General features: G+C 41.8%; 1 protein-coding gene across 4 annotated transcripts in view; it reads left to right on the top strand.

Moving 5' to 3' along the window:
- IL1RL1 (interleukin 1 receptor like 1) overlaps positions 1 to 13,636 on the top strand; it is a 59,315-nt gene that overhangs the window by 16,200 nt on the left and 29,479 nt on the right. The window contains exon 1 of one of the 4 annotated variants that reach the window (XM_047852544.1): positions 6,911 to 7,046. The exons of 1 other annotated variant lie outside the window; for it this stretch is intronic. The gene's annotated coding sequence lies outside the window, so the exon portion shown is untranslated. Of the gene's footprint in view, positions 1 to 6,910; positions 7,047 to 12,733; positions 12,745 to 13,636 lie in introns of those variants that run through there. 2 more of the 4 variants (XM_047852545.1, XM_047852543.1) reach the window with 2 other exon arrangements.

Below are 13,636 nucleotides of genomic sequence, written 5' to 3'. Positions count from 1 at the left end.
TCTCAAGTTATGCGTTCTGTTATTGATTTATAAAATATATTTGTATAGAAAGTATATGTGTGTGTGTCTACATATAAACTCTATAAGCTATATACGAATATATAAATTTCAAATATTTCCCCAGGCTTGCTATTTATAGGATATTCAGCTGTAATGAAATTGATTTGACCTTTGCAATTTTGGTTTCCGTCTTTATCATTGTGCTTTAGGAAGTCAAATATTACTTGTACCTCATAACCAAGGTAATATTTTACTCTGTTTGTTCACAGCTTAAGTTTTCTTAACTTTTAAACCTTTAATTCACTTGGAACTTAATTTTTTCATCAACTGAACTTTATTTTTCTCATCATAATATATTTTACAATGCTTACATTAAAACATTTACAATGCTAAGATAAATCTAAAATGCTCTTAACGCTATTTATTTAAAGCCTATTCTTGCCCCGAGAATTGATATGCTGTTGTTTAACCATCTTGTGATAAATTCTTCTGCATGTTGAGATCTGCTTCTAGACTTTTTATTCCGTTCCGTTAAGCAATTTGTCTCCTCCTGTGGCCATTCCACATTATTTTCATTACTTAAACTTTATTGAACAATGGTAGGCCCAGGAGAGAACATCAGGAAGGACCAACACCCATTCTCTTAACCTTCTTTTATTTTTTAACATTTTCCTGGAAAATGTTATTCATTTTCTCAAGTATTCCTGGAAAGCTGAGAAGCAGTGCAGATATTGGGTGTAGTGTAAAATTTGCTTTCCCGGTAATTGAGTCCAAATCCCACCTCCCCAGCTGATTGACAGGGGACCCAGCAAATTTATTCACTTCTTCATGGCCCAGTTTCCTTACCTAGAAAGTGGTGGTACCAACAGGCCCTAGTTTCTAAGTTTAGTAGGGTGATGCTTGCTAGTTTGGTGGCTGGAGCCAATGCCTAGAACACATGAGAACTTAATAAAAAGCTAGTTTTGCTATTTTTATTTATTCTCCAGTTTAATGTTAGAATTATTTTGTCAAAGTCCAAAAGAATTCATTGTGATTTTTATTGTGTTTTACATTGTTATGTTATTATGATTTATTATCTCTTATGAAAGCATAACACGACTTCTTTTCCTTATTTTCCTTTTTGTCTCTTTCATATCTTATTGGTTTTGTGTGTGTGTGTATATATATAATATTATGCATAATTATATGTATCTTGCACAACTATATTCTACACACACTATGAGAAATAGGACTTAGAAATATATGAACATGTGCGAAGTTATTATCTGTGAGTACTAGGGATAACACTCAGAAATACTCAACATTTCTTCTCTGAACATAACTTATATAGCCAGGAACACCTGATTTTAAAACGACTCTGGTGCCCCAATATTCCATTGTTTTGTGCTTCAGATGTAAGGATAGTACCTGTTAGATAGTATGAGCTACGTATTATGAAAGTATGTTGGCAAATAAATTGTTTGTTTGTTTGTTTGTTTGTTTTAAAAAAAAATCATTGATGAAGGAAGTTGATTTCAAGAGAATTGGACAGGACCCTGCAAAGAAACAACCTTGAGAGGATGAGTAAAGTGATTTCCTGAAAATGTATATGTGTGGTCTCTGTTGAAATCCCCTTCTTTCCTTTCTCAATTCTCTTCTCTCAGTAAATATAAGTTTTCTTGGAATGCTTCAAAGTATCTGGACTTGATCTCAGAAGACCATCTGTTATGAATATTCACAAGGGTCAAGAATTTCAGCGAATAAAGGCCATGTGTAACCTTTTATGAGCCCCAGATGGAAGCTTGCTTCTGCATTTCTAGGTTTAGGAGACCTAGGGTCATAATGGAAAATGTTGACATTCATTTACATAAGAGGAAAGAATGAGAATACGACTACAGGTGGCTCTCCTCTTGTGTTCTGACAACATTAAAAGGTAAGGGAAGTGACTGAGACACCAGAGAACAAGGGCCACCACACAGGGGAAATATGGAGGACATGACCTACAGAATTGGATTTTCCTCTTACACGCTCACTGTGTTTGCTTGAGATTCCAAGGAGCAAAGGCCACTACAAGAGGAAGGTATCACATCACAGTAAGAACATTTCTGATCAAGACAAAGCCTGTTTGCCCAAAGTCACAGACCCCCTGCCCAAGAACCAGGCCCCAGCTCCCACCCACTGCCCTTGTTGACCTCTGCCTTTCATACTGAAACTTGGACTGCCTGCTGGCTGTGCTCCCGGTAACCACATGTGGGCCATCTCACTGTCCTTAAAGATCTGTCCCCTCGAGGCCTCTCAGATACCACTGCTGACCAGTACGGACATGGTACCAATCCTAGATTTTAAGGACAACACAATGAAATGTTGCTTTCTATGACAAAATGAGTTTATTTGCTTCTGATAAGTGGACAAAGGTCTGTTGAAGACATAGATTGACTGTGTGGATAGTTGATCTGATGACACTAGGAGAGGAGGACTTTAAAGAGTGGAACAATCTCTCAGATAGGAAGTCCTGACAACACAGAGAGCAGAAAGCCTATTATGTAGGAGTAGAGGTTGCATTTTTGTAAGGGAAATAGAATGCAAAAACCCATGGAGACTAAATGATTTCATACTAGCAAGGACCCCTATTACCTCTTCATTGATAGAACCACAGGGAAAACAGTTGTGGACCTATTATTGTCAACTAGTAGTTACCTACTGCTGTATAACAAATTACTCTAAAATTTGGTAGCCTGCACAAGAAACCTTTATTATGTCATGTGTTTTCTGGATCCAAGAGTGCCTTAGCTGGGTGGTTCTACTTCAGGTTCTTTCATAAAGTTGCAGTCAACTTGTTGGCCAGAAGTTGTCATCGCTGAAGACTTGACTGCACCTGGCAGATTTCCCTCAAACTCACTCATGTGACTTGTTGGCAGGAGGCGTTGTTACCTCTCTGTGGGCTGTTCATGGCATGGCTTCTCTTAGAACGAGTGATTCAACAGCAAGCCCTAACCCAATTTTGGAGGTGGCAAGTGCTCACTTATTCCATATCTTGTTGGCCACGTAGAGCTGCCTGGTATGGTGTGGGAAAGCACTACACAAGAGAGGCAGAGATCATTGGGGGCTATCTTGGAGGCTGGTTGCCACACCCACGGAAGGTGCTTTTTATTGGGACCTCACAATTTCTAGCTACCCAGTTGCTCATCCTTTTGCTTAAACTGCTCAAGTCTGGCAGGGGACACATGACCATGGAGCAATCTAAATGTATTTTTAGAAGTCATTGACTAAATATTTTTCATTGTTTCCTTTGGAGAAGGAGTGTGTGTGTGTGTGTGTGTGTGTGCGTGCACGTGTGCATGTATGTATGTGTGTATGAGAGAGAAAGAAACAGAGACAGAAAGAGAATATAAAAATCTAATTTTTCAGCTCAAGATTATTTCTTCTTCCAACTGAACGTATGTCCCATTGCTCAGGTCTCAAAGTATCTCCGTTAACTCTGCCAAACAAGGACTTTTTTGAACTTCGGAATAGGAGTAATGCTTTCATGCTTTGTTTCAGTTTTTAATTTCTGAAAAAAGAGAAAGATTACTATAATCCAAAGCTTCTAACTTACATCGATTAGATTAGGATGAGCAGGAGACAATTATTAAGGATAATTGCTTCAATAAAATCATGAACAGCCAATTAAAGTCCTGAAGATTAAAAAAAATTACCTATCTCTGCAATTCTGAAAGATCTGAAAGAACTTAACAACAGTATGAATATGAAATAAGGTTGAATTTGATTTCTTCTTAAATATGATGAGGAGAACAGGGACCAAGCGTGAAAGGAAAGTTAGAGACACACAAGGCTAGTTTTATGAGGAAGTAAAGTTTCTGGCGACCTATTCAATTTGATTTGGGTTTTCTGGGTTAAAACACTACTCCTACAGTTTTCTTTTTTTTTTTTATAGATGCTGAGATTATTTTTTAAGTTGCTCAGATTTAGCATTTATAAGGCTCTTCTATTCTTCAAGTAACTCTCTGCTCCTTGGGAAAATAAAGCAGCAAGGCGTGCTAGTCAACATATTCAATGGGTTGTGGCAAGCAGGTAAGAGGTGAGAAGGTGCTAGAAGGGGGAAAAGGGTGCTCATGAGGAGGTAAAGGTGAGCCAAAGGTGGATGTGACAGAGGAAAGTGGATTTGCAATCCAGAAGCTTCAGCTTCTTTCTAAAAAGGGGGGTGCCACCTTTTTAACTGCCTAGAACCTTGAGCGTTCGGGGTGCGCTCATATGAGGACAAGCACTGGGACAAAGTGGAAGGCTCCTGAACACTTTTGTGAGGGAAGGGGCAGTGATGAACGGATGAGAGAGGGGATGAAAGAGAGATGGTAGGAGGCCATGAAATCTGCCATGGGCTGCACAGATCTTAACTTGGTGCACCACGTTTCAGAACCATTTGGTGTAAAGGGATTTCTTGTGCACACTGGAAAAGGAACTGAGTTCTAGGCTGATGACAACCAGAACAGAGATGGGACTCCAGGGGCAGCAGCCAGGGACAGAGGAGACCTTGACATAATGAGCCCAGGAATTAGTGGACATCACAGGAAAGACCTGCTATCGTTTGGTTGTCTGAGCCAATTGTTCCAAGCTCTTCAAGGGGCAAGGACCAGCCAACCTCTCCGTTTTGGCAATTTGGTGAGATTTTTGACATTTCAAAGCTGGTTTTGGTTTGGTGCAGAGCTAAGATGTCCTCTCCATGTGGACAAAACCCATATGCAAACACATGAGCCTGCACTAGGATGTGTATGTGTGCGCATGCGTGCGCACACACACGCACGCATGCACACACACACGCACACACATTTCAGCTCTTCAGTGCCAAGTGGTTGTTCTCATTTCATATGAACAAGTTTGGCCAGTTTTGAGGTTTCCTTTCATGTCACTGAATGGTGAGTTATCACAGATGTTGCTCTGCTCTCTCATAGAGAAGTATTACCCCCCATTGGTTATGGGGTACTTCTGTTCAGAAGGGTCACCTCCAAGGAGTCCAGTCATTTTTAGCGGGTGTGGCCTGAGGGCGAGTCACACTTGGAGTGCACCATGGAGGATCTTCAGGCCCGGGGAGGGACCTTTGAGGGGTTCGAGCTCTTGTCTCTTCCACAGTCTCCTAGTCTTTCCTCTGCTGAATTCAGAGATCGAGGGATGGTTAAAGAGAAACTTCCTGAAGCTGCCCATGGCTGTGAGGCCCCTCTATCTTCCTCCAAATAAACTTGATGGACCTTGATAGACATCGGCCTTTCTGAAGTTAAGGTTTCTTGAAATGTTGACGGAAACACTGAAAATGCCATTAATCATCTTGATAACCATCAAGTTCGCACATACCAAAGCTAACAGTCTCTTTGAAAGATAAATTCCGCAGCAGATTTTAAATGCTTCCGTCTCAACACTCACATGATGGCTAAGGATATCAAGAGATCTAGAGTTGGGACAAGTAGCTCAACCATGCCAGGAGGATTTTTTAAATTCCATTTTTGCATAAAAATGACTTGGTCTCTTGATAACCTACCCTACTTTTAAGAAATATTCAGGTTGTTGTAAATTTCTAATTTAAGCTCAAAATTTTCAGATTTGTAAAATACTACATTCCCCCCCCCCCACACACCTTAATTTTTTTCATAAAGCTTAAGTTCCTTGAGGTCAGAAATGAGTCTTATATTTCTCTTACATCTCTCACAGTGCCTGCCAGCCTGTTGGGTGCATCAATAAGTATGGGTAAGTTTCTTTGAGGCTATTTTTCCCAGTTTTCTAACAGTGGAGAAGAAATGATAGATGACCTCCTGGAAAAGCATGTTCCACATAAATATCATGCAACATGTAATTAGATTTTGCTGTCAATTTTCATCTTTTATGTACAGTGACATAAAAGGAGAAACTGGCTGTCTTGGTGCAGTTGGGGTCTTGTAGCAACCATGAAAAAAATAAACAAATTTTGAAGTGTGCGCGTATGTGTGTGTGTGTGTGTGTGTGTGTGTGTTTAGTACAATTGTGATGGGCACAATAGGTTGAGCATATGGCAGGGCAGAAAGCCATCGGTATCCATTAATATGGCTGACCCCTTGCACAGATTATTCATTTAATATTGATAACAACACCCTTATCACAAAAGATGTAGAGAGATTGAGGAAGTTGCCCAAAGTCACGTTGTTGGTAAGAGGAAAACCAGAACTTATCTAAAACTCATGCTCTCTCTACTGTATTAGAGAACTCTTTAACAGATGGTACGTCCTGATTGTTTGAAAGTCACCGACATCTTGAAAACAAAAGCATGGAAGTGATTGAAGCTGGTTCATCCAGAATTCTAATAACTGTAATATGTATTCACAGATTTGTATTACAACCATCTGAGACATGCCATTTGGTGGTAAATGGAAAAAGTCCAGGTACAGAAGCTTTGCATTTTTCTGGCTTTTCCTTGTACTGCCTGTTGCCTTGGGTAAGTTAACCGTCAGCCTCCCGGAGTCTCTGATAAGGCTCTGAAGAGTGTAGGGATTGCATGTGCAAAATCCCTGCACACAGAGCCTGGTGCACACTTAAGCACCCGATATGTATTGGAGTTTTCAAACCATTGACACTGAGGCACCAGCACTAAAACTTGCTGCAGGAATATGCATCCTTGAATTTGGAGCTGCAGCTTTCAGGAAGTTACAGCTGCCAACCCACTCTCCAGGCAATGAATGACAGGCCACCTACATGGAGTCAGGGAGGTTTTGCTGAGAAAGTCACCCACAGGGGAAGCAAAGTCTACTTAAGGTGAAATGTAACCATCTATGGAGATAACCAAACATTGGGAGGGTAGAATCATCAGAGATCTTTGAAATAGACAATGTGAAAACTGCAGTCCCCATTTGTGAACAGCACAGTTCATCAGTTTCAGCTTATCAGTAATGTGGTTCCTGTGTCTTCACTGATAAAGAAAATGGCAAGTTTTTAAAGAAAAGTGGCTATTGTATTTAGCAGAGGTCTATTAGAGAAATTGGCGTTCAGGGTTAATAAACTCTGTTGGTAGAAAGTTGGGGAAGAAAGAGCTCAAGTACGACTTCCTGACGGTAAGTTCCCTTGTTTGTTTGTTTTTCTTTTTAATACTTTTATCTCAAAGGGAATGGAATTTTAAAGCAAAATCCAGGTTAAAAATAATAGTTGCCATCCATTTTTTGTTTATGAAAAAAGAGCAGTATTACCAATGGGAAAATCTCGTTACAGATTGATGGGTCTTTTGTAGTCTGGTTTGTACAGTATGGGACTCTAGCCTCCTGTGTTGGAAAATATCTGGTGGAGGTTGGGAAAGCAAGGGGCCTTGCATTGTACATGCAGAGTGCACGTATTCCAACTATTCTTCCTGGAGTCCACGAAAATACAGATGTGGAATCTCAGATGGTGACGGGAGAAAGGACTCAGGAAGTTAGGAGCCTCAGGACAGTAGGGGAAAGGAAGAGGCATGCCGTATGGGAAGTCAGCCATCAGGGAGAAGGAAACACAGGATGGAAAGCAAGTGGTGGGTGTGAGGAGAAGGGCTGAGGTGAATAACTGGTTCAAGGTCACATGTGTCATTGGTGCCTGCTTTGAACCTCTGCTTGATGCCTCTGTTCTCTTTCTCTCTGGAGGCTGCCCAACAAAGTGTGCAGGTCCAAATATGGCAGAGCTGGCCCCCAAAGCCCTCCCTACCCAATGAGCGTCAGATTTCCCAATAATTTCTTCCAGGAGCAGAGACAAGGGAGGGGTGCTTGCCAGTAGCTGCGATGGTTCTTTTATCAGCACTCAAGGCCAAACTGACCGTGTGTCATTGTCCCCCAAGTATCAATATGAACATTGTTATCCAATGTCTGTTATTCTGTGTCAAGTATTTGAGACAGAAAACTTTGGAATTGTGCAGAGTTGCTTTTATGGTATTTATTTAATTTTATTTATTTGGGAGAGAGAGAGAGAGAGAACGAGCAGGGAGGGGCAAGGGGAGAGGGAGAGAGAGAATCTCAAGCAGACTCCATGCCCAGCATGGAGCCCAATGTGGGGCTTGATCCCATGACCCTGTGATCATGAGCTGAGCAGAGATCAAGAGTCAGGCTTAACCGACTGAGCCACCCAGGTGCCCCCGTGCAGAATTGCATTTAATCCCTGCTCTTACACTTATGTGATCCACGACTCCAAGCAATTTATCTAACCTCTTTAATTCTTGTATTCTTTACCTACAAAACCCACATGGTAATGCTAATGCCAGATTCCAAGGGTGGTTTCTAAAGATTAAATGGATGCAGAGTACTTAGTTCAGTACCTAGCCGATAGTAAATGCTGAGTAATGTCAGCCCTCCTCATTGTCATTATTTTTTTCCTTTCCCGCTCCGGGAACTATTATCTCTGTGCCCTGCAGACGGGGTGCCAGGGATGCTGATTTGAACTTTACAGAATCCCCAGCAAGACATCGGGTTCTCTCTATTCTTGAACAGGTTGTTTAGATGAGGTGATTGGTCCCAAAGTAGTTTCCTACCGGACGTGTCTACATTTGGAGACAAGGACCAATAGCTTAAGGGGATGTGGGTAGCAGATACCTGCTTCTCCAGGAGGTGAGCTCTTCATCTATGTCCTTCGAAATACTCATCATATGATTGTGAGGGTCTGTCTTTTTCTGCTCACCCCTCCACACTTCCCAGTTTCCTGTAATTGCAGAAACAGAAAACTTCAAAGGAGCGAGTCTCCAAAGTTTTAGGCAACATTACTATGCAAGGGCAAATGCACTGTAGTGGGCAGGTGCAATGCAGGAGTGTCCCAACAGTTGTGAGGCTGAAATCGTGTGAGTATAGCACACGTGCGTAGAAGTGCGTGCACATGGCAGGGTCATAGTTCAGGAGGAAGGGAAAGATCCCTCTGGTCTGGAACAAAACTCTAACAGCCACCAAGTCCAGTTTCCAGAAAGAAGAAGGGAAAGGGCCAGGCAGGTTGTCTGGATTCTAAATAGGGGTCTTAAATTTTTTTTTTTATTTTATTGTGCTAAAAATCCTTAACATGAGACTTAATGGTTTAACAAACTTTTAAGTGTACAATCCGGAATAGTTAACTATATGCACAATATTATACAACAGATCTCTAGAAATTAGTCATCTTACTTAACTGAAACTTTATGCCTGTTGATTACCAACCTCCCCTTTCCCCCTCCCCTGAGGCCCAGGAAACCACCATTCCATTCTTTTATTCAATGTATTTGACTACACATAAGTGGGACCATGTAATATGTGTTCTTCTGTGACTGGTTTATTTCACTTAGCGTAATATCCTCAGGGTCCGGGCTGAATATTATTCCATTGTATGTCTATACTACACTTTCTTTACCCATTCATCTCTCCGTAGCCTTATGTTGTTTCCACATCCTGGCTATTATGAATAGTGCTGCAATGAACATGGGACAGATAATATTTCTTTGAGATCCCAATAAATTCCCAGAAGTGGGATTGTTGGATCACTATTTCTATTTCCCAGTGTTAACTTTTTCAGGAACCTTTATGTTATCCTTAGCAACTGTACCATTTTGCACTCCCACCAATAGTGTACAAGGGTTCTAGTTTCTACACATGCTTTCCAGCACTTATCTTTTGTTTCTTTGATAATAGCCATCCTGACAGGTGGGAGGTGTTATCTCATTGTGGTTTTGGTTTACATTTCCCTGATGATGAGTGATATTGAACATCTTTCATGTACCTGTTAGCCATTTGTATGTCTTCTTTGGATAAATGTCTATTCAAGTCATTAGCCCATGTTTTAATTGATGGTTCTTCTCCTTCTCCTTCTCCTTCTCTTCCTCCTCCTCCTTCTTCTTCTTCTTCTTCTTCTTCTTCTTCTTCTTCTGCTATTGAATTGTAAAAGTCCCTTATATATTTTGGAAATCAATTCTTTACCAGATGGGTGGTATGCAAATGTTCTCTTCCATTTCATAGATTGCCATTTCACTTTGTTGATTGTTTCCTGTGTTTTGCAGAAGTTTCTAGTGTGATGTAGTTCCACTATTTTTCTCTTGCTTTCTGTCAATTTCTCTGTGCTTTTGGTGTCATATCCATGAAATCGTTGCCAAGGCTAATGTCATGAAGCTTTTCCCTATATTTTCTTTTGTGAGTTTTACTGAAGACTGGGTGCAGACTCAGGGGAGATTAGAGATGTGGGGTGACGAAGGGGACCTGGGTAAGGGGTGGGGAGGCTCTTTCCTGTCTGAGACACAATTGGTTTTTTTTTTAGCACACTTGTAATAACAGAGCAGTAGCAGCAATAACTATATACTGAGAGTCTGCTCTGTGCAGAACCCTGAGCCAAGTGCTCTCCATATACCATATCCTGTTGACCTTAGGATAATTTGTGAAGTAGGGGTGAAACCCGGCTCTAGCCGATTCAAACCCTGTGCATTCAACTCCTATGCCACACCAATGCTGCTGAGAGCGCAGGCTCACCGCAGCAAGACTATGAGCACGAAAAGGGTTGGGTTGAGTCTCTGGGACTGGATCTGGAGCCACATGTGACTGAGCCAGGTGGAAGGGGACAGTGCCCTGATGGAAAAACATAATAAAGACAGTGTCCATAACATTGTAACTGAGATTTAAACCAGTCCTTATACCTCATTCCCTTGGTAGATGGATAACTTTGAATTTCAACAACTGCTGACCCTAAGACCGTTTATGTCTTTTGACTTAACGTGATTAAAGTATGAATATTAGATGCCTGTTTGAGCCCACCGTAAGATGGCAACGGAGACTTCCCTACACATTCCTTTCAGAAGCCTTGTAGTTAAGGAGATGAAGGGACTGAGGGGTTGAGTCACTGTGCACGGGAACCTCCACACTGTTGGCCCACTGCGCGCAACTGAGAATCCCAGGATGGGGACTTATCCCTGAGGAAAGAAAATGAGATGATGGGAATTCATCTGAGGTTGCTGGTCCCTCTCCCTGCTCCTCATATTCTCTGCCCACTCCCAGGGCCAACCAGCACTTTCTGAAGCCCTCTTCACCCTGCATCCTTAGTTGGCCAGAAAGTTTTCAGCCACTTCCTGCTGGAAGCTTGACTAATTATACACTGGTAGCTGATGTCTTCAACTCACCATCTGAGCAGTAACCTTAAATGCTAAAAGAAAAAAAAAATCATTCTCTTGAATAAGATGCTCTCTCTCTCTCTCTCTCTCTCTCTATCTCTCTCAAATAAAACAAATTTTTAATTAAAACTTGTTATCCAAGTTTTCTGGGGATTCACTACTCTGTAGGAATGATAAGCAAAGAGATAAAGACAAAGCGTTCAGTTGTGAATTCTCTCATGTTGTTTTGTCTCCTTGTGCAGAGTTCTGGTAGATTCTGGGCCGGAATGTTCAAATGTACTTTCTCTTCATTTTGATTTTTTTGAGCATTGTTTCCTGGAAATTTAAGCATGCCCCTGTCCCACCAACAAGTCTCTGTTAGATCACTGCCTACATAAATACCAACTTTTAAAAGACATCAGAGAAACTACCTTTCAAAAGATAAAACAGAAGATTAATGTTTTCAAAATGTGATCTATATTAAGCTTCATAAAATAAAATTTATTTTGAAATAAATCATCACGAACAAATAAATGATCTTAGAATGGGTTTGCTGCCTGTTGTTGTGAGGGAGTATTTTGAGCAAATTGGAGGTTGAAGTCAAACATGACTCCTTTGGCTTTTCTTTTTTTTTTTTCTCTCTCTCTTTTGGTGTATGTGTGTTTCCGCTTAAACTCTCCTTTCTTTTTTTTTTAATGTTTATTATTTTTTAAGAAAGACAGAGAGTGTGTGGGGAAGAGGAAAGGTGAGAAAGAGAGAGAGAATCTCAAGCAGACGCCACACTATCAGTGCAGAGCCTGATGTGGGGCTAGAACTCACGAACTGTTAAGATCGTGACCTGAGCCAAAATCAAGAGCCGGACGCTGAACCGACTGAGCCACCCAGGCGCCCCTTCCCTTCTTTCAATCTGTCAGCGTGGTCTGTGCCCCTGGCCTCTGAGCCAAACGCAGGGCTCATTCACCTACCTCCTATTTCTACTTCCACCTTTATAATTGAAAGCATCCTTAAGTATGACATCCTTAAAACCAAAAGGATTCAATTCAGTAACAATCTAGTTGGAGAGGAAATGAATCCTCAGCTTACCTAACAAGGTTTGTTCATTTGTTCATTCAAAAGCTACGTATTGATATTTGATTCATTCAAAAGCTACGTATTGATATTTGATTCATTCAAAAGCTACTCTGGGATAGGTAAGGGAACAAAACAGAAAATACACATATGTGATGCCCAAGTCCGGTATCTAGTGTGTTAGAAGGTAATAAAAGCCACGGGAAAAAAATAGAGCAGAATAGGGAGGTTGGGAGTGCAAAGGGCAGATCTCATTAAGGAGAAAATGCGGGAATGAGCCGGAGAGATGTCTGGCAGAAGGGAATCTAGGAAAGAGTCTCAAGCTGGTGCAAAGGCTCAGAGGGGGAGGCAAGTGTGGAGCGTTCGAGGAAGAGGGAGGGCAAAGGTGTTCATGGAGTGGAATGAGGGCAAGAAAACACAGAATAACCTGAATCAAAGAAGTGTGAAGGGTGGAAGACTGTGGAGGGCCTTTTTGTCCATTACAAAGAATTTGGCTTTCACTGAGTGAAAGGGGAGGTTTGAGGAGTGATTAAAAGGTTCATGATGATTTCTGCTCTGAAAGTAGATTATAAGAGGCAAGGGAAGGACCAAAGAGAGGACTCTGGAGGTGATTGCAGTAGTCCAGGCAAGAGACAGAGGTGACCCGGACCACCAGTGAGGGCCAAGACAAGGGGTCATGTGGTTGGGCCCTGAATATATCTGGAAAATAGACTCAGCAGGATTCGCTGATGGATTGGAGAGAATGTGCTGGAGAAAACGAGGCATAAGGAGACCTCCAGGGATTCTCATCTGTGCAGCTGTAAAGATGGAGTTACCATCAACTAAGATGATAAGGGTTATCGGAAGAGCAGGTTTTGGTGGGAAGAGCAGGAATTCAAAGTTGACTGGTTAATTTTGAGACGTCGAGGACCCAGAGTGGAGGTGTCGAATCTGCAGTGAATACCTGAGTCTGAAGTTCAGGGGGGAAGTCTGAACAACAGGTCTGCCAGTGTATGATCAGTGTATAGGCGATGGTCAGAACAAGGAAACTGTTGGGGGAGCTCATTGAGAGGATATGACTGCTGGTTGACACTCAGCCTGGGAACTGAGGCTCCTCACCCCCTCCACTTTCCTTGGAATATGGGTCCTGCTTGTCTTATCCATGACCAGAGGCTGCTCCAAGGACATGCACTTGAGAGAGCCATGTGGTGTTGAGACCATCTGGACGATGTACATGGCTGAAGTCAGTCAAATCCTTTAGACAAACTCTTCAGATTTGGCAGGCAGGTACAGAGATCTATGTGTCCTGTTGCTACCCAAGATAAACTCCATAACGAAGTTCCCTTGCTCATTAAAACTGCCAACTGCCACCTACCTTTCTGGAGTGGCCTGCCTCTTTCTTCAGCCTCTCCCTGTCCTCCATGTACGGGGTCTGGTTTCAGATTATACCTGGGAAGTACCTGGGAACCAACAGAATCTGGACGGCATACGTGGGGAATGAATGCAGGTAGAGAAGAAGAGACACCCAAGGACTAAACCGTGAGGTGTGGC

This window comes from Prionailurus viverrinus, chromosome A3, assembly GCF_022837055.1.
Source record: "Prionailurus viverrinus isolate Anna chromosome A3, UM_Priviv_1.0, whole genome shotgun sequence".
NCBI lineage: Eukaryota > Metazoa > Chordata > Mammalia > Carnivora > Felidae > Prionailurus > Prionailurus viverrinus.
The sequence above is the reverse complement of the archived record's forward strand: the minus strand, read 5'-3'. Positions and strand labels throughout refer to the sequence as shown.